The sequence below is a fragment of the Cyprinus carpio genome, chromosome B6 (assembly GCF_018340385.1).
Source record: "Cyprinus carpio isolate SPL01 chromosome B6, ASM1834038v1, whole genome shotgun sequence".
Lineage (NCBI taxonomy): Eukaryota > Metazoa > Chordata > Actinopteri > Cypriniformes > Cyprinidae > Cyprinus > Cyprinus carpio.
Genome location: NC_056602.1, coordinates 25,155,178 through 25,176,517, shown reverse-complemented (window position 1 = coordinate 25,176,517; position 21,340 = coordinate 25,155,178). Strand labels below are relative to the sequence as shown.

At 34.6% G+C, this 21,340-nt stretch overlaps 1 protein-coding gene across 1 annotated transcript in view; it reads right to left on the bottom strand.

Moving 5' to 3' along the window:
- LOC109087827 (chemokine-like protein TAFA-2) overlaps window positions 1-21,001 on the bottom strand; it is an 80,230-nt gene extending 59,229 nt beyond the window's left edge. Inside the window, exon 1 of the mRNA XM_019102024.2 lies at window positions 20,775-21,001. The gene's annotated coding sequence lies outside the window, so the exon portion shown is untranslated. The remainder of the gene's footprint in view (window positions 1-20,774) is intronic.
- Window positions 21,002-21,340: the final 339 nt, after the last annotated feature.

Here is a 21,340-nt window from a genome sequence, read left to right as displayed (position 1 = left end):
CTGCACAGTGATTGCATTGAATGGTAATACCATGTTTTGCTATGCACTATGGTAAAGAATGATTACCATTTATTATGTTCTCAAATAATTACATGGTACTCTAAGTCAAAGGCACTATAAAGAACCACAATAACCTTACATGTCTGAAAAACATGGTAATGCCATCATACATTAGGTTTTTTGCGTACCGTTTTGATACTTTTTGGATTTAACATTAACTTACCTTTCAAGAGTGGCGCGTGCAGGTGTTGAGCCTTCTTCATCGTTGGTAAACAATAATACGTATTTCCAGGTTTAGTTTCAATGAATTGTAATTATCTACTTTATCCTGCGCTATTTTTGCGACATGAGTTCAAAACATTTCTTATTTATGTTTTATGGAATGACAAACCACCTCAAATGAGTGATTTGCCGTATCTAAGAGCTCGAATTCGAACTGAATCATTGGCGGGGGATTGGGGGATGTGTGCCCGAAGCATGAATCCTTATAAGGGAAAACAACTAACGATTCCTAATACCTTGTCTACACCAGATGCGAGCGGCGTGGCGTGACAAAATACTACAGAACCACTGATCTATAATAGAGATTCGTTAAATATAGATCAGTCAATAGAACTCATTATAATCAGTGATGCTGTCTACACTGGATGCGGCACGGCATGACACCTCAAATCACCGACAGTACACTTCTGCCGCATTCTATTTATGACATGTTGACACAAATTTCAAATGATTTTCAACAGTCGCTTTGTCATTGTCCAGTGTAGACAGTCTTTAGCTGATCTGGCGTGGCACCATATGACAACTTTCGCGTCTGGTGTAGACACTGTGTAAGGAGAGATGACTGAGGACAATGGCAAATGATTTGCAGATCCTCAGTACCACTGACAAACATATAATCTTGTAAAATGTGTGGTAAGTACTGCCGCTCCATAGTATAAACAGAGTACGTGCGATCGCGAATCTTGAAAGTGATAGTGAAACTAAAAAGCGATCATGCATTCAAAAAGGGGCGGGGTGGGGCAACACGATGCCGGCGCAACATCGTGATGTCTATCAGCCATCGCCGATGGACGATGGCATCGTCTATCGGCCCAACCCTACTATAAAATCATGGTAAATGATTTTGTGTACTGTTTACTTTACGTTTTTCTTGATACTCTTTTCGTTGAAAAATATTGGGTATAACATATAATAAGATATGTTATAAGATGTTATTATATTATATAAGATAAAGAATACAGCCTAAGTAAACATTCACTTCGCTTGTTTAATCTCTGATGCTTAATCAGTTGCACATTGTTTTATTGAATGAGAAACCAGAAACGGTTCAGTGCATAAGCGAACTATCTGAAAGATTCAAACTTAATCCAAAACCGATTCAGACAATGTTACTATGCCAATCGAAAGATTATTCATTTGATTCAGCTTCGCTGGTTGCGAATCTAAACTGCAAAATATCAGCAGGCGAAATAATGTTGTAGCGAAAAAAACTAACTTATATAGAAAAGTTTTTTTTTTTATTAAAAAGTTTTTAAAGCAATATATTAAAATAATTCAAACTTTTCTCCAGTACCTGAACACTCGCTCAGCCTGAGGGCCTTGAGCTTAAGACTGCGCATTAATGGGGCCCTGTTTTTCAATCCATCGGTAACACTCTATCTATATAGCCTAGGCTTGTCTGTCTTGCAGGCTGTAAGGTCTGTATAACCTTCAAATGTAAAGGCTTTTAAAAAAGTGTTTTGAATTTGAAGACTTTGTCAAGTCACATTCAGAGTTTTTCTTGACCAACTTTCCTTTCCTAGTTATCCAGTTTATTCAGTCACTGTCAGCAGATTCTCATTCGGTGTACCTCATTTGGTTAGTTCGCTCACAAGCATCATGTCCAGGTTCCTTCAGTGCTGTCTCAAGTCATTCAGCCGCAAAACACCAACTCGTTCAGTGTATATGGCATATTCATTCAGTATGTCCAACCAATGATATGTTCCTTCACAGTCCCTACTATAATGTGCTATAGTCAGTCTTTGAAGTGAGAAAAGGCCAAAGCAGCCCTGTGCTTCACAAGAGAGTTCATTGAACGAAATATAGTGCATGGAAGTGAGTGGGAATTGTTTGTTCAAGTAAAAACACCACTAACACAAGCCGTTTGGACACCAAGTTGGTTTGGAAACCAAGCATCATTTCAAAATTATTTCAGTGATGTCAGTGGATATGGAGATGTGGGTTGTAGGTCAGAACCCTGTTTAAAAGTTAATTTAGCCCTAGAAAGATTTTTCTCACTAAAAACCCTCTAAGTGGCCATTTATGCAGATCGTACAACTTTATGGCCAGATTTCTGTGAGACACATTCATCACTGTGTTCATTAAAGACGAGATTTTCTCAGTTTTTTTCTCTGTGTATTTTTAATGTTCCACAAAATCAGATAAAACATTATATGTAAAATAAAAGCCATGAGGTTTTGATTGTGATTTATGGATCATTCCAGCCTATTGTTCTAAAGTTTGGAGATTAAAAGTGACAGTAAAGACAATAAATTATATTTTAAAAGATATTCAAATAGAAAACAGTTCTTTTAAATTGTAATAATATTTCACAATATTGCTTTTTTAATGTATTTGATAAATGCAGCCTTAGTGAGCATAATAGACTTCTTTTAAAAACATAAAAACTTACCAACCCCAAACTTTTGAAAGGTAGTGTACAAATATTTGACATTTAATTGTGTCCCTCTTGGAAAGACATCATCTAGAAAGTTTTGTGTAATGAGTTTTATGTAAGTTCAGAAGAACATGTTCAGTTGAGGACATGAATCAATAGCAACATCTGTCTGTTGTCAAAATTCAGAGTAATTTTGGAAGTGCAGAATTACTTTTACTGAAAGATCTGCATGTGTTCTTTGACATTTAATTATGTGTATGCCAGTGTTTCCAGCACAGCACCATTACAAAAGAAATTATGTTTTACACAAGTTGTGAGTTTGCAGTCTGAATTGAATGTGATGGCATAGAAAAACATATTGTAGACAACACATCTTTCTATTGCATTTGCTTCACTAGCTGCATGCAAAAAAATGAAAAATAAATAAATAAATAAATAAAAAACAGACTCTTATGAGAGGATTCTTTTAATAAATCAAACATGAAATCAAATTGCTCTGATGGTAAAAAAAAAAAAAAAATCCTTATTATGGCACTACAGATACTCATCACGGTGCATTTTTTAAGGTTTTTCAATATTTAATGCAACCGAATTAATGAGTTAAATTAATTGTACTTATAAATAAATGTATGAGGTTAGGATCAATTAAAAAGGCGTTGCACTGGTTTTTGCAAAAAAAAAAAAAAACTAATTCTGCACGAAACACTGTTTTGTGTGCATGCTCTATTTGATTGACAGGTCTTTTCCACTTGGCTGACATGCATTGAGAAAGTGGAAATACCGGCAGGGAGAGAGGGAACATCAGGGTTGGCGTCTCGAACACACACTTGCACACAGAAAAAGGATTGAGGGAGAGGAAGAGGGGGCGTTCATCTCCGTCTATGATTTGTCCGCATTTTTTGAGAGGAAGTAAACACGAATCAGGCTGTCAAACAGACAGGAGGCCATAGAGTAGGAATAGAGAGCATGTCAGGTTCCAGCGATGTGGGCAGCTCTTCCTTCCTATGAAAAGTAGAGCAGAGCTCATCCAGTCTTGGCTTTGCCTCTTTCTCTCACACATTAGCATTTTTTCCTGCTGAACTCTAAGTGATGGCTCCGTAGCTTGGAGAAATTAGTCACCTCCACAGATGCAGAGGCACTACAGATAAGCCATTGTCTTCTCTCTTCTTACATAATAATTCTTGACACTGTCTCAAAATGTTGCTTTGAAATCCAACCCACCGCGATGCCTTGAATCAAAAGTAAAACATGTGAGACTGTTCTTAAAATTGTTCTTGAAGCAAATCCGGAGAATGTAATAGCTGAAAAAAAATTCGCATAGAGCAACTGTGACATAAATTTTAAAAATGTCCAACCATATGTGCCTAATGGGCCTAATTTGTAAAGAGCAGCATTTTTGGTTGCCTGGTGATCTATCAATGAGTGTCCAAAAATTAAGAATCCAAATATTTTTGTGCATGCAGCAAGAACGTGATTTATAGAGACAAGAGAGCATGTGATAAAATGAAAGCATGTGACAGAACTAGTTTTTTTCTGGTGTTCATATTGCAAAACTCGACTTAATGATGTTAAGATATTGTATGTGGTTGTCAGGGGTTGCTAAGGTGTTATGAGTTTTTTAGTGCATTGCTATATGGTTGTTCTGGATGGTAGCTATGGGGATTTTTCACCAATTTTTCCACCACAAGATGAATATGAGCTTGACTGCTTTAAAAGCAATAGGCCTATAATACCTTTTCTCAATAAGTATTATGTATATTTCATCACTGTCAGAAAAAAAATAAAAAAGGACAAAAACTGTACTTTGGGGGGGGGGGGGGCATGTGAGTGCGTGTGTTTTGAGAGTTTGTTGGACTGGCTGATGCTGTTCTATAAGCTCCTTGGTTCCATAGAAAATCAGAATCAATGAGATGAATATGTAATTTAACTTTCAGGTTAAAAAGTGTAAAATTCCTTCAGGCTCATTTCCAGAAAACCTCATTTTAACTCAGACATTTAATTTAGATATGCAAAGGGCACAAAATGTCCTTACATTGCCTTGCATTCTTGTACTATGATATAAAAGATAATAAGGAGACACTGTCAGAATGTTTTAAAAGTCATAAAAATCATTCTCAGATCACCATGAATTTTAAGTACGCACCACATGCAGACTTTGCTTATGTCACTAACAGTAATACCACAATATTTTAGCCAATACTGCAATTTATCATTAGTGAGTGTTGGTTACGTCAATGCATAAGCAGATGGCGACTAACAAGTGTTGTTACATGATTAAACCAGTAGATGGCGACAAGCGAATGTCTTTTTAATTATTATGAGATATTTTTGCAAGTGTTAATATTTCTTTCTTCTTTTTTTAATCACTGAGGGAAAATAACATAAGCAATTACATAACAATATCGCCAACAATGGGCTTGGGATGGAAATGCCGTGTGCATTTACAGACATTTTGAATTGTCCTATTGACTTTACATCCATTCATAAAACTTTTGCAAAAAGCATTATAGTATAGTTTTTCCCTACCGTGTCATATTATTCCAGTTCAAAAGTTTTGAGAGAGAAAGCAAAGTTTCTCAAGGAACAGCAAAAGTTGGGTAAGAGAATGCAAAAGTTTTGTGAGCTAACTCAAAGTTTCTCAGGGGAAAGCAAAAGTTTTATAAGAGATTGCAAAAGCATTTAAATACAATTTTTTCCTTCAATCTAATATTATTTTCCCATCACCACATCCCTTAAGGGACTTCATAAGAAATAGTGATTAAGCATCAAAAAGCAGATCTCTGCATCAAAACAGATGTATTAATAATCCTCCATTTTGTTAACATAAACCCACTTTGGCTTGACTTTCCAGGCTTGACGTTTTGAAAAAAACAACAGCAATAGCCTAGACCAATGACTTACGAGTTTTAATAATGTCCTGACATGGTGAAACTATTTACCGATTGTGCTCCAAACCATATTTGTTCCATTTTAGCACCCAAGCAAAAAAAAAAAAAAAAAGAGTAAATGAAAGACCTGTAAATCTTAGCACAGTGTTAGACTGCCATGATGGTCATAAGAATGCCAAAAACAAGCCCATATTGTGTTTGACTGCTAAAACTGACAGGCTCGATTGGACCGTGAAGGATTTGACTTCCCTCCCCCGCAAAACGTGCCAGCGATATGGAATCTTTTTGTGAACGCTCATTAGGTTTTCAAACGGCTCCATTTCAACAGCCGAATTGCTTCGGTCCTCAAATCTAGTCTTATCTCTGTATGTAGCTATAACGTATTACTCTGACATATACATATGAGAGAAAACAGCTTGATCAAAAGGCCATGTGCTCAAAGTCCAACTCGTGGGTGTGGTTCGTGGGGGGGGGGGGGGCTTTTGGAGATAACAAAAGCGAATATTCCGATATCTGTTTCATATTCTTTGTCACAGATCAAGGCCAAGACAAGGCTGCGTGGAATGAATTTATGATCAGAGACCTCCTTTGAAGTTCTCGCTGTTCTTTCAAAGAATTGTCTGACGATGAGTAACTTGAAGACTTTCTATGTTAGGTCAGAAGAAAGTGCCCTAGCAGGTGGTGAAAGAGAGAGAGAAAAAGAGAACGAAATCTTTCCTCTGTCGATCTTTCGATCTCTGCTCTGCCAGCTTATTTATTAGACATGAGAGGGTCAAAAACTGCCAGGGGCACCCATTTCAATCTGTCAACTTTTCGCTGCTGCAGTTTGCACCCGGGGACTCCCGCCCCCAGCCCCACCTGACAAGCGCAAAACGTGGAAACCTTTCACGTAATTGTGTGCTTTATTGTCTCGAATTCCCCTAATTACAATCAGAGAGGGGTCGTTTCTGCCCCGACAAAGAAATAACAAGCATCAGAGAAAAATAACAACCGATTGCCGTAGCCTATAATTGCGATTTTCAGCCCCAAATTGCAGCCTAATGATTACAGGCGTGGGGCGGACCTGGCAGAGGTTGCTGGGATGCATGAATGCTGCCTGAGCGTGAGAGAGAAAAACAGAGAGACAAAGAGAGGAGTTTCTTCAGCTAGAGGCAGATTTCATTGTATGGATTTATTTTTTTAATTTTTATTTTTTTATGAAGGCATACATTTCTTGGGAAACTTTTTCCTGCCTTCATCCTTTAGTTTATACATTATCTATATATTTTTTGTCACACACATAAATACATGCATCATTATTAATTTTTTTAAACTGTGATCTTCTAAACAAAGAATGTCATATGGTACATAAATATTTAATTCAATGTGTGAAAATCTATTATTATTTATTATTAATTTTATCCATCATAAAAATATTTCATACATTTGTAAAACTACGATTTTCTAAACAGTGAAATATGGTACGATATTTAATGTGTGAAAAATTTATTTATTTATTAATTTATTATGTATGCATGTATTTACATATTCATTCATTAATTCCATCAAAAATATGAAGCATTCAATTTTTTTTATTGTTTTTTTTTTAAACAGTGAAATATGGTACTATATTTAAATTGTGCGTATTTTATTGTTGATTCTATTATAATTATTATTATTATCATTATTTATTCAACATAAAAATATGAATTGTTACATTTTTAAAACTATGACCTAAACAAGGAGTGGAACATGGTACATAAATATTTTTTATTATCATCATCATCATCATAATCATTTCCATCACCAATAATAGTTTTTTCAAAAGTTAGTGTACTTGGTAAGACAACACTATGAGTGCAGAGCATCCTTGAGATGGAAAATAATTACTAACTAAATAAATACATGCATACATACATACATACACAGTATTATTTTAAAATAAGTAAATATTAAAAATATTAATTATTGTGTGTCTTTTAATTAAGCTGCAATTTTGTCAAAGTGTGAAAAATATTATAATTCATTTTTCTGTTTATTTAGAACTCATAAAATGATCGTTGTTAAATTATCCAAAGCAAGGTAAATTTTATTTCAAAAATATATAGAATGCCATTTCCATTGCTGACATTTCCAGAAATAATGGTGATCTGAGATGTGGAGGAAATTCTCTTGGGATGCATGTGTGTACACTGCTGGACACTGCTAGTAGACAAACTTAGTAGAGAGTTTGAAAAGTGTTTTGAGGAAAATTAATTTTCCACGGGGCAAAAGTGCCCATCGTTGAAGAAACACCCAATTACAACAACTTCTGTTCCATCACAGAACGCTAGAGCAACACCCGCTTTATCTGAAAATGCAAACCCAACCGAATGTTCAGCGCTGTGTCGAGAGCTGACAGTAAAGGCCTCAGGACGTTCTGCGGCATTGGAGATAATGGAGATTCGGGAAAACAGGAATGGGAAGGAATAAGGGCTGCCAAACGCAGACACGCTACAACAAGCGTGGCATGGGTGTGTGGCAGGAGCGGGAACCCACAGAAGGGGAGGGCAAGTGGGATGACTCCAGCTTAGATGGCATCCTCCGAGGCCGGTTCCAGCTCTGCCACAATTATGCTGTCAGGAACGTGGGCGGTACATCCGTGACTTGTAATGGTGGAGCAGAACTCTACAGCGTATGGTCTCCATTTGCAAACACCTCATGTCTCAATTATATGTTGTGCTCATTGTAAAAAAATAAGATGATCATTATAAATATGTTCTGTCTAATTGCATTAAATGAGCACAGCAGAAAATCAGTTGTTCTACAGGTAGTTTAAGGACACAATTCTCATGCAAACCAAATTTTCTTCTCATATACTAATCCTAATGGTTTGTAAAAAAAAAAAAAAAACAACATGGATAATAATAAGAAATGTTTCGAATGAGCAAAAAAATCAGCATTTAATAATGATTTCAGAAGGATCATGTGGCACTGAAGACTGGAGTAATGATGCTGAAAATTCAACTTTGCATCAAAAAAATAAAATATTGTAAAATACATTTAAATATAAAACAGTTACTTTAAACTGCAATGAAATTCATGTTTTTTACTGCATTTTTGATCAAATAACTGCAACCTCGGTGAGCATAAAAGATTTTTCATAAACACAACAAATCGTACTAACCCCAATCTTTTGAATGGCAGTGTATATATACTTGTGCTGAAATATCAAGCAAAATTGTTTTATATCTTACAGAATCATGTTTTAATGCCTAATTTCCAATAATCTAGTTCATTTCTGGTGATGAAATTTGCCTGGCAACAGAACAAGACTTTTTTTTTTCAGCGAGTAGGATTTTTTTTCTCTTTGTCTGACTGAAAACACACACAATTACACACATGCCAATAATATATAAGCTTGTAGATTGTGTGTCCAGAATCGACAATTTCTTGTCACAAGGGTTAATTTTTAATGAGTGAAATGCATTTTTGCTTTGCTCTTGATGTAAATAGATCTTGCAACCTAATCTAGCGTCTTCACAGTTTAATTAACAAAACCGATGCTGACCCTGGCTTTGAGAATAATAATAAGCCACCGAGTCACACTGCTGTTAGACCCAGTGATTGAAACAACAGGGCTGTTCCAGAAACATCATTGCCGCTTAAATGCCAGCCGCACCTCAATTTGTCCATCCGTGCTTACCAAGCATGTAAGCGAAAGTAAACTAATGAGAGTGCGATCTGAATTTAGGTAGGAAGAAAAATTGAAAAAGTCACACTAAGCTGATCATCAAAATTTCAGCCTGGGACGATATTTTTCTGCACAACCCTGCTATATTGAGAGAGCTTATGGTAATATGGTTTGCTTTGAGAGTGGCATATTGAAAATAAGTCCGGTGGGATCGAAAAGAGAGTGTGGAGAGAGGAATCCGGCCCTGAGCAATTTCACTGTGTTTACACAGCGCCTCACAACAAGACTGCCACATTAACTCAGCCTGATGGAGCCCAGGGCAACTGGTGGACATACAGAGACTGGCGAGCGGACTGTAAGAATTACATTCAAGATAGAGAGAGCAACACATGTTATTGCAGTAAAACACAACTACTATAGCACATACACCATTGCATTTAGGGTATTTGCATGTAGGAACAAAAATGGAAAGTGGAGATAGAACAAAATCTTAACTGAGTCCTCTTTTTGGGATCAGTGCAAATGAGATTAAATGGAGAACTAGACTCCAGTAAGCTCACGTGTATCCTCTACTTTCAGGAGAAAAAAAAAAAAAAATGTCAAACTGCTCAGATTTGCCAAGATACAAAAGTGTGCAATCAAAAGGAGATTGTAGTGTGAACTCAAATATTTCTCATCAAATTGTGGAATTAAACTAAATTCATTGTATAGCTCTCTACCCATACCATCAACAACCGTAGAAGGCAACAACTTTCTCATTTGAGTTTTTTGGTTTTTGGTTTGTATGTCTGTTTTATTTATCCTTATTTCTTTAGGAAAAACGTCGGTCACAATTTATGTCAAGGTTCAATTCTCATTAACAAACCATTAACTACAACTTCTTCTCAATATTTTTAAAAGGTTAGATGGTGATCAAATATAGAATTATTAATTGTAATATACTGTATTAAAAAGAGTTTACTGGGGTCTTTACATAGGAAAAAATCCATATAATACAGTATAATATGGTAAAAAATTGTGAGGACAGAATTTTTTAAAGAAATTAACACTTTTACCCAGCAACGATGCGTTAAATTGATTTAGCATTTTTTAAAATGATTTTGCAATGTCATGAAAAATGTATTTTAATTCTAAATGCTGTTCTTTTGAACTTTGTATTTATAAAAGAATCCTAAAAAATGTATTACAATTTCTGCAAAAAAGTATTAAACAGCAACTGTTTTTAATAAGAAGAAATCAGTATTGTATATTAGAATGATTTCTGAAGAATCATGTGACACTGAAGACTTGAGTAATGATGTTGAAAATTCAAGTTTGCATTACAGGAATAAATAAAAAAAAATTTTAAATATACAAAAACAGTTATTTTAAATTTTACTGTATTTTTGAACGAATAAATGTATATACTGAATAGGTTTTCAGCAACAATTGGAATTTAAGAGGAAACATTTGGGACCAAGTTCAAACTTGAATGAAACATAACTGAGATCTCACGAGCCATGAAAAAGCAACCGCTGAGCAATAACATTTTCCTTTGGGGACATAAGAGAGAGAGATAGAGAAGAAAAAAATGAGTCCAATCCAGACCCGGTGGCCAAGAGAGAAAGAATGAGTCTGCGAGAGATGTATTTCTTGTTTTAATCTCAAAGGAACACACCGTGCAGGATGAGGGGATGTTCTCGCTCTGGTGGGAGGCGGCGATGGCACACTGACGACTCCTAGGCAACCAATTTGTTTGTTTATTGTCTTGGTGTTTTGTCGCGGTTACAGTTCATTGCAGTCTGCCTCCACTCCAGCACGCTCTTTTAAATGGCATCTATAAAACATGCGGCCTCTTTCGCCTGTCTTCCTCATGCCTCTCTCGTTTTTGTATCCCCCTTTCTTTCGTCATCCCTTTATGCCTTCCCTCTTCTTCCCTCCCTCTGTTTCTTTCAGTAACTGGTTTTCTTTCTCTCTCTTTGTCTCTCACTCCACACATCAGTCAAGCATTATGTGGTGGCACACAAGCTTCCAGGATGCCCACTCACATTCTCTGCGCTCACAAAGCTGCCCTGCTCTCTGCTAAATCCAATCACACATGGAGCTGCATTCGACAAAGAGCACATCGGCACAGGGAATAATCGCTTGCAAAATATCCGCAAGGTTACGCTGTTGCATAATCAAGGATGGTGAGAGTTTAGCGTAATGATTTCCAACTAGCTCTTTATGTATGAACAATACAATTCAGTTTTGTGGATGTTTCTGCCTAAAACATTTTAAAGGTGAAGTGACTTCTGCACCACTGGAGTCAAAATAATGACTGTTTTCAAACAGGTTTCTGGATCATTCTACCTGCTTGTCATTGGTTGGAAAAACAAAAGCCTTGCCCCCAGACTCACATTATTGGATCAGCGGATGTCTGGCTGCAAACGGTATAATGTTGCGAAAGCATCATACTTTTCCGGAGAATCAACCTATGAATAGTTTACTTATAGTCTCTGCATTTTAAACTGGAATAGGAGAAAATACTTTAACAGAGAAAAAAGTATTAAACCACCTTTAATTTCACAATATAGGTATAGAAATGAAACGAAGCAAAATAAGTACTATTACAATCAGTTTTATTAGGAATTTTGTTGTCTTAAACATACATATATGATGAAATCAATGAAACTACATACTGTTCAAAAGTTTGGGGACAGTAAGATAAAAAAATAAAAAGTTTCTTATGCTCACCAAGGCTGCATTTTTTAAAATTAGAAATAGAATAAAAACGATTTACTGAAATATTAATAACATTTAAATTATTATTATTTTAATGTATTTCAAAAATAATCTTCAGTGTCACATGATCCTTCAGAAATCATTCTAATATTTCTTCTTATAATGTTGAAAAAATTTGCACTGCTTAATATTGTTGTGGAAACCGTGATGCATTTGTTCAGAATTATTTGATGACTAGAAATTGTATAAATGTCTTTACTGTCACTTTCGCTCAATTTAATGCATCCTTGCATAAAAGTATTAATGTATATAACTCCGTGACCACCTACATTAGGAATCTTCTTCTCTACCTCTCTATCTGTGCTGATACTCGACTGTTTGTTGTTGATTTGCAGAGGCTTTGTCATTGTTCTTGCACACACACACACACACACAGTGAGATAAGCCACGGCTTCTATGAGGCATCACAGCTTTCTCAATCGGCTACGCAACTGAGCTTTGGACACATTACATAGAATGTGACATCCATCTCAATGTGTGCTGTAGCTGCTATATTTGCAGATTCAGTAGTGGCTCTGAATTGGTAATTCAAGCATGCTGTTTTGAGACTGCTTTAGTACTTTTAATTACAAACCCAAAGATTAGGATTTGAAGGAGGAAAAATCCCCAACGCTGCTTCATTATCCATGCTAGCTCTGCAAGAATGTAAAAACCATGCAGGTGGATGCGCTAAAATGAATGAATCCACATTAAGCGAAGACGGTAAATAGGAAGATTGGGGCTAGTTGTTGCTAAAAAAAGGCTTTGGGCATGTTGTCACAATACATGGGGTAAGCTGTCACAATGGAATCTGCTATTAAACAGACTATTATAGGCTGTCCAGCTAAATTTAGAGAGTGAAACATTTATGAGACACTAAAGAATTCAAGAAATGTGAACAGTAACATATAAAACATTGGTCTTTTGACTGAAAACCTCATAGTTCCTGAGCGTTTGCCTGTGTTTCATCTGTTTCTTGCTAACAGAGGCCAGACTGGCTGCATGATTTTAATCTGACACAGCAACTGTGTGATTGCACCGAGCAGAGCCTCATTTCTGAGGCAGCAAGACAATGGCAAATCCATCTCGCATCGGTTGCAGTTCCCTCTCACAAGCATGCAAAGCAATATCTCCAAATTACAGCCTCTGGAATTTGACAGGCTAAAGGCCGAGGACAAGACTAGAGCGCTCTGTTTCTCAGGAAACAAAACAGGCTGGACGGGCCTCACGCACCTCTGCCTCGCCTCCGCAATAAATCACCTGCCATCTCATGCATGTATAGTGATCTTAAACACCCCTCCCTCCGAAACAAATCTGCCCAAGTGATGATCTATGATTGGTCGGCGTGGCTAGCAGTATAAGTTGGAACGTTATGAGAGATGCAGAGCAGTGGCTCTCAACTGGTTTTATGTAACAACTATAGATAGATAGATAGATAGATAGATAGATAGATAGATAGATAGATAGATAGATAGATAGATAGATGGGTGTGTGTGTGTGTGTGTGTGTGTGTGTGTGTGTGTGCGTGCGTGCGTGCGTGTGTGTGTAACATAATCTTTATTTATTTCTTTTTCTTTTTCTTAGTGTGCATAAACCTTTCCCCCAAAACAATATGATTTATATATTTAGATAAAATAGATAGATAAATAATTAATTAGTAAAAAAATATAATATATAATGTTATATAAATTATATTAATTATATTATATACAAATATTATATAATATATTCAATTTAGTACATTTTATTTATTGTATAGTACATATATAATATATAACTTTATTATTACTATTACTTAATATATTACTTTTTCCAAAACAGTTGTTGTATATTTTTTGATTTGATAGCATTTGAACAAATTTGAAGCAATTACTTATCTATTCAAATAATACCACAAAATATATATTAATATTGTCTTTACTGTTATATTATAAAGTATATTATATTGTACACAAACATTGTGTGTGTTTATATATATATATATATATATATATATATATATATATATATATATATATATATATATATATATATATATATATCGTCACCATATATTATATATATATTATATTATATCGTTACAGGATGACAAGATAGGATGGTAATAGGTAATCAGATGACAATATATATATATATATATATATATATATATATATATATATATATATATATATATTATTGTATAATACATACTGCTAGTGTATTTATTATATAGTGCACACATATATATGTTTGTGTGTGTAATTATATTTTTTGTTCCAAATGAAAAAAGCACACAAAATGTTATATATGCATTATATAATAAATAATATATATGCCAATTAATGTATTACTTACATTATTTTTTTACTATATTATATTATATATTATGTTGTTATTATATTTTATATACAGTATATTTTGTAATATTATTTTATATAGCTGTTAATAACTGTGTAATATAACTGTTGTTAACTTGTTGAAATTTGCATTTATTATTGTTCTTTATGCCTGCAGAAGACGCTCATTTCTACGCCAGTTGAGAACCACTGACATAATAATAAACAAAAAGGCTGCTAGACACCACCTGCTTACTGGAAACTTCTTTTCCTGAAATCATAGTGCAATAGCAGAAGTGATTCATGCACCTGCTTCTTACAAATATTTAGGGCCTATACTTGCAGACAAAAACTAAATGTGATAAAGATATGTTTCATGTGTAGTTCACAGATCCATTAGTCTTGTTCTAATGTTCCTGACCTTAAAAGCAAATGTTAAGTCCTGTATAATTGCTACCGCAAACGTCTGTAAAAAAGTATCTTGTCATCCTATTACCTCTAACGATTGCTGCATTGACCTGCCTTCCAGAGGAAGTCTGAGAGCTCCTCCTACGTGCCAGACCGCCATCTATCTATATCTCACAGATCAGAAGGTCACACACTCTCAAACGGATAGTACCTGAGCTTGACCACGGCAACAAATGAGAAACATCTGTTCATATCTAACTGGCTTTCACTATCTTGTCAGGTGAACCGCTAGCAAAAGCACTCTTCATTAAAATGGTGTCATTTTCAGTGTAAGATTAGAGGGAAAAAACATTGCTCTGTGCAGGAGGAAGGATCTTGTCAAGAGCAATCTTCTGAAATATATGAAAGCAGAGTTTTGCCGCAACCTCTATTTAAAGGAATAAGTCACCTAAAAATTTAAAACCTAGAATGACACGTCTTGATGTTCTAGAAATGTATGTATGCAGGACTGAATTAATATGAAAAAGATTTCAGTGAATAATAGCTTAAATGTTGGTATTTGCATCAACATATGGAGATTATAAGATTCAATGATTATAGGAGTATGTTTTACAAGAAAATACTACTTCAGTCTTTCTATGCAAAACTTTTACATTTAATTCAGTTTCTTGGTAGTTATTTGTAACAATTTCTGAGTGAAAATATATGGAAATAAGCAGCTGAGACCCATATACTGTAATTAGTTATAGCAGTTTAAACTTTGTTGAGATAACTTAAGTATCCAACTTAACTAAACTAAAGTTAACTAAACTTAAAATTTTAAGTCAAGCATGAATGGGTGAAACATTATTATGTATAATTGTAATGCTGCAATCATTTTTATATGCAAATGTAATATATGTACATATTAAAAACACATTGAATTTCCACATATTAAATAGTCATTGAACATACAGTATATGAAAGCAATTAGAAACTGTAATAATTTCATATATTAACTAGTGCTGTAAAACGATTAATCATTATTAATCGCATCCAAAGTAAAAGTTTTTGTTTACATTATATACGTATGTGTACTGTGTATATTTATTATGCATATATAAATACACACATACAGTATATATTTTGAAAATATTGACATGTTTATACATTTATATATTCATATTCTTATATTTTATATTACATATAAATATATTTAATATATAAACATAACATATTTTTCTTAAATATATAAATGCATGTGTTTGTATTTATATATCAAGTCAAACTTTATTTATAGAGCACAACTTTAACACAACCATCATTGATCCAAAGTGCTTTACAATAAAAGGTTAGATAAGAAGCAACAGAGAACAAAATAAAATTTTGATCAAAATTAAAAATAAAAATAAATAAAATAAAAATATGAATTTATACACAAAAACAAACATCAAAAGTACCATACACAGCATCACTCAAATGCAAGGGTGTAAAAATCAGTCTTTTAGCAACAGCAAAAGCTCGGAAATCTTTGGATTTACAGAGAGAACGAGGGACATAAAAGAAGCTGATTACAAGATCTTAACAACCTAGAGGTTGTTTCACTTCATCAAAACATGAGAAAAGATGTTGTAAAGAAGAGTCATTTTCAAGTTTGATTGGAAGGTAAAGTTGGAGGTCATCAGCGTAGCAATGATAGTTAATATTATATTTCTGGAGAATGGAGCCTAGGGGAAGCATGTATAGCGAGAACAATAAAGGGCCAAGAATAGAACCCTGTGGAACATCATAAGGGTTGGGTGCAGAAGGTGAAGTGAATGACCCGGTATTTACTGAAAAAGTCCTACCCTTTAAATAAGAGGTGAACCACTGCAATGCCGTCCCTTGAACCCCTACTACACATTTAAGTCAATTCAAGAGGATGTCATGGTCGATAGTGTCGAAGGCTGCACTCAAATATAATCAGTACACACACATATATCATGTAAACAAAAACTTTTATTTTGGATGCGATTAAGCTTGATTAATAGTTTGACAGCACTAATATATATATATATATATATATTAATATACTAATACTAATATATATATATATATATATATTAGGGCTGTCAAATGATTAATCACGATTAATCACATCCAAAATAAAAGTTTTGCTTACATAATATATGTGTGTATACTGTGTATATTTATTATGTATATATATAAATACACACACATGCATGTATATATTTAAGAAGAATATGTTATGTTTATATTATTTATTTATAATAATATAAAATATAAGAATATAAATATATAAATGTATATACATGTAAATATTTTCTAAATATATAATTTATGTGTGTGTATTTATATATACATAATAAATATACCCTGTACACATACATATATTATGTAAACAAAACTTTTATTTTGGATGTGATTAATCGTGATTAATCATTTGACAGCCCTAATATATATATATATATAATACACATACATATATTATGTAAACAAAACTTTATATATATATATATAGCCCTAAAAATATGTTGTGTAATACGTTTTTGATCATATATGCCATTCATCTTAAAATCCATCAATATAAGGATTTTTATATATATATATATATATATATATAATGTTTTAATAAACTTGCTTATATAAATAAAATATATATAGTTGACTTACATGGTTGCTACATATAATACTATATAAAAATCATCATATAGATATTATAAACACATTTTACTATGGGGGTTTTATATATACATTTTATATATTATATATAAGTTATAAACCTATATCTACTAAGAGAATATATGTATGTGAAAATTACATATCGCCTTATAGGTAACATATGACTCTTCATTATATTATACATTTCCATATGGGGATATTCTGCACAAGCTCTTCACATGAGTTCATACAGGTTTGCGTGGTGAGTAAATAATGAATTGCAGAATTAGAATTTATGGGTGAACTATTCCTTTAATAAGAAAAATAACAAAATCTTTCCGTGGTGCTGCAGAAAATGATCTGAAATGCCAATATGTGGGTGAAACCGAGCGTCTGTTTCAGTAATGCAATGTGATCTGTCATCAGACTGTCAAATGATGCTCTGAGACGTGAGACAGATTGCGATGCTGTGACCTTTGTTTGTGTGATCCAGAGAGCATAACCAATTTAAGTTGCCCAGCAGACACATTGACTTAAACTAACAGATCAGCGCCGCGTTTCAGTAAAACAACCCAAAAAAAAAAAAAACCCTGCTGCCCTTTGGTCCGTCTGTCAGCAATTCCCACAAATAACACAGCACAATAAAATCATCGCCCAACAGGCCCACAGGCGTTTTCAAAGGCTGCTGACGGCGATCTATAAAGCACAGTAATGGGTCACTTGTCATGGGGCGTGAAAGGGAAGATCTACAGCGGCTCTCCAGTCGCTCTCCCGGGAGCGCAATTAATCAAGGACGAATAGTATCAGCATGCAACAAAAGCCGTAAGGTTATTACATCCACTGTTCTGCTGAATGAAATGCGATGATAGCACTAATTGCAAAAAACAGCTGACCCCACACGAGATGCCAAAAGCAAGATGAAGGGCAGATGACAATGATGGAGACAAAGGAGGGGAACGTAAAAGGAGGAGAAGTTGTGTGTGAGTTGGTGAAGTCAGGGCCTACCCTGCTGACAAGCTAAGCCGGGGTGTTGGCTTTCATTTCAGCTGCTGTACTTATACTTGTTCATTTTTACACTTAGGATTCATCACAGGCTATAAGTGATTATGCTATCGGTCTTGATTACTAATATACAGGTTGTTCTCAAAACAAAGGCAGCCTGCTCACCTTATTGAACAAATAGCATTGTTAATTTGATGACACCTCTTAAAGGGTTGTTTTGGACCCCATTGACTTTCATTGAATAATCTGAATATCTGTGATTTACAGAAGAAGTAAAGCCATATAGGTTTGGAATGATACGAGGGTGAGTAAATGATGACAGAATTTTAATTTTTGAGTAAACTAAAATGAAAAATTAATATACAGTGAGAATATGGAGCTCACACTTGAGGGGGGAAAACACTTCAGTTTTACTTAGAGTCCTAAAGTGAGCAAAAATATGCGGTGCAGATGTTTTTTTTATCAAACAGGAGACATTTTGTCATTTTGATAGCTTGTCTTGAAATATGAATTCAAAATTGTTTTTCTTGCATTTACTTCATTTAAAAAAAACATACTGAAAGGTCTTTTGCTAAAGTATAAATGAATTATAAATCAGAAGGCAGAAGGCATGTAAAAGATGCCAAGTTTTGATCGTATTGATAATTCAAGAGGCCTTAGAAATGAATATATTTAATATGATACAGTAGGGTTAAGTAGTAATTTGGAAATGTTGACTATGCAGTTTAAATTTGTAGGCATTTGGGTTAATGTTGATGAAAAGTAGTGAAAACCATGCAAGAAAATATTACTTGTTTATATGGATTATGAGGCTACAGGTATTTGTGATGAAACTTAATTTCCCATCATTCTCTGTCGGTAGCGTGTGAATGATAAAATCCACACGTAAAACATCAGTTACACTCCTGTTGTACAACCTTTGCTGTCCACTTTGCAATATCGCTAAAAAGCTTTCTAGATTCAGGATATGAAAAGAGCTAAAGTTATATGAAAGTGCCTAACTATGTCCATTTACTTCCAAACAATGAATCCAATCACTTGTGAATTATCACATGCATAAAAATCTTTCGTGAATTATCACACACATCAAAATCATTCATGAATCATCATATCGTAATTACGACTTCAAAACTCAACATTTCTTAGAAGTCTTTGAATTCTGATGATCTAGAACAAATGTAAATGAGATTTAGAAAACCAAGTGAATATTTAATAACTGCAATGCTTAGAAGGAACACAATTCAAGATGAAAGGGGGAAAATGGAATTTATTAAATGATTTACTTTCAACTGTTCCGTCAGATGCCACTTTTATACTTTGAACCAACTGCTTAACTAGAATTGTGAACACACAATTGTGGGATTCATTGTCAGAGAAGGATAAATAGATTATAACCTTTAATAACCACTAGATGGCGCATTATCTGAAGATATGATGTTAAAATCAACATCAAACAATGTTCGAAATGCACATGCATTTTACTCCTGTAATGTGACGTACTTCCGGGTGAAACAGGATATTCACTGATGAAAATGTTGAAGGACTTAATTTGGGGAATTGACTGGATTGTGAAAAGCTGTCTGTTTGGTTTTTAGGGGAAGGAGTTAAGGAATGTCAGTCGAAACTTTACGCAAACAATGGATTCCAACATACATCCCTATACGGATAAGGCATTATTTTTGAAGATTTCGGACACAGATGTTGAATTAATTCACAAAGGTGCACTTGTACTGTGGCCTGCAGCACAGATGCTGACTGACTATAATAATACATGTTTGGTAATTATAGATAATGTGACATTGATCTGCAACCCCATCAACAATCAGCAATGATTCAGTCCAAACAAGCTGATTTTCCTTTCAAACCCACCAACACTGAAGATTTCGCATCAGTCGGCTGGATGTTCCACCATATTAGGCAATGGCCAACTTTAGTGGGCACCATTATCTTTCTATTAACCACCCAATCCATCAACATCACCATCAGATCCGGTAGGATCACTACCATCTTCTTCTTCATCTTCATAATACCAGCTCTATATCATCATTTTGTAACCAGTGTTTCCCATAATTCATAATAATGATATAAATGCACAGTAAATCTAGTACTGATACACTTTAAATCAAGCAAAGGTAGAACAGCAGTCAATTATGTTCAAGGTATTTCCTATGATTATGACTGGTAAAGTGTTATTTTAATAAAATGTTACTGGTTAAGTGTTATATTAATAGTAATTATATTTATATATGTAGGCTTTATGAAATGTTTATAATTGATGTATTTTCTGTGTTCTAAATTTGGAACTAAAATTCTAACAATTTAAAATATGTATTAGGAAATGAACATAAAATCGAAGACTAACATATACGTTTTATGCTTCAACAGTAGCAAGATGTACAAAGCATTTTTCTTATTTTATAAGACAACCCAGGCTAATTTATGATATGAAATAATCCAGGACTTACCTGTCGTTGAGCTGTCAATAAAAGTGAAGGGATAACGCTTTCATTTGCTTTTCATTGTCAGAAGTAAAACCCCAGCAGAGCCAAACACTGATAATTTCCCTTTGCGCAAAAACGATCCCAGGAAAAGCATCACCTACAGATTCAAACAAGAATGCAAATGAAATGAAAGCGATTCCTGCACCAGTTCAGAAAGTCTCAAATGAGTCCTCCAAACTAACTCTCTCTCTATAGTTAGTTCCTTCAGATGTGTGTGATTTTTGCGCTGTGGAGTGTATGTGTGTGAGTGTGTGTTGAGATCTTTTGTTGCAGTTATTATAATGAAGGGTTCACATCTGCAAAATCCCTTTATCCTCCATCATAGGCTTGCATGCGCTTCTGGAGTAAGGGTTTTGGCTGCTGCAGTCCTGTGTTCAGGATGGCTGCTCTGCTCGCTGTGTTGTGTGGAGAGGGATGGTGAGGAGCTCGACTCGCCTCTCAAGTGTTCAGCTCTTCAAGCATCCGCTCGGAACCCATGGGAGCTCTCCGCGCGCGCTGGGCTGTGGTCAAATGGCGCCCCCTGCTGGCTT